Raw genomic sequence first — 1061 nt, 5'->3', positions numbered from 1 at the left:
TCTCTCTCTCTCTATCTATCAATCTATCTATCTATCTCTCTCTCTCTCTCTCTCGCACTCACTCTCCCTCTTTCTCTCTCTGAATTGCCTACACTGGAGGGGAACAAGAAAGGGACGTTCACATCGAAGCTCCATCAATCACTTATAGGACTTTCGGAATAGCAATCCCACATCAGTTGGAGATTCTCCGTTTTTTCCCGCGATGTTCCATTTTCTTTTCCTTTTCTTTTTTTGTTTCTTTCTTTCATTCTTTCTTTATTCGTTTCTTTCTTCCTTTCTTTATTTCTTTCTTTATTTCTTTCTTTATTTTTTTCTTTATTTCTTTCTTTATTTCTTTCGTTATTTCTTTCTTTCTTTCTTTAGTTATTTATTTATTTATTTAATTCTTTCTGTCTTTATTTCTTTCTTTACTTCTTTCTTTCTTTCTTTATTCTTTTTTTTTGTTGTTGCATATCACCCGCTTAGATAGAGTCGTCGCAACAGATTGTCACCCGCTTAGAATCGTCGCAACAGATGGTCACCTGCTTAGAGAGAATCGTCGCAACAGATTGTCACCTGCTTAGAATCGTCGCAACAGATGGTCACCTGCTTACAGAGAATCGTCGCAACAAATTGTCACCTACTTAGAGAGAATCGTCATAACACATTGTCACCTACTTAAAGAATCGTCGCCACAGATTGTCACCTGTTTAGAGAAGAATCGTCGCAACAGATAGTCACCCGTTTAGAATCGTCGCAACAAATTGTCACCTGCTTACAGAGAATTGTCGCAACAGATTGTCACCTGCTTAGAATCGGCGCAATAGATTGTCACCTGCTTAGAGAGAATCGTTGCAACAGATATGTCACTCGTTTAGAATCGTCGCAACAGATTGTCACCTGCTTAGAGAGAATCGTCGCAACAGATTGTCACTTGCTTCGAGAGAATCGTCGCAACAGATATGTCACCCGCTTAGAGAGAATCGTCGCAACAAATTGTCACCTGCTTAGAGAGAATCGTCGCAACAGATATGTCACTCGTTTAGAATTGTCGCAACAGATTGTCACCTGCTTAGAGAGAA

The sequence above is a fragment of the Octopus bimaculoides genome, chromosome 23 (genome assembly GCF_001194135.2).
Source record: "Octopus bimaculoides isolate UCB-OBI-ISO-001 chromosome 23, ASM119413v2, whole genome shotgun sequence".
Taxonomy (NCBI): domain Eukaryota; kingdom Metazoa; phylum Mollusca; class Cephalopoda; order Octopoda; family Octopodidae; genus Octopus; species Octopus bimaculoides.
Note: the sequence above shows the minus strand (reverse complement) of the source record.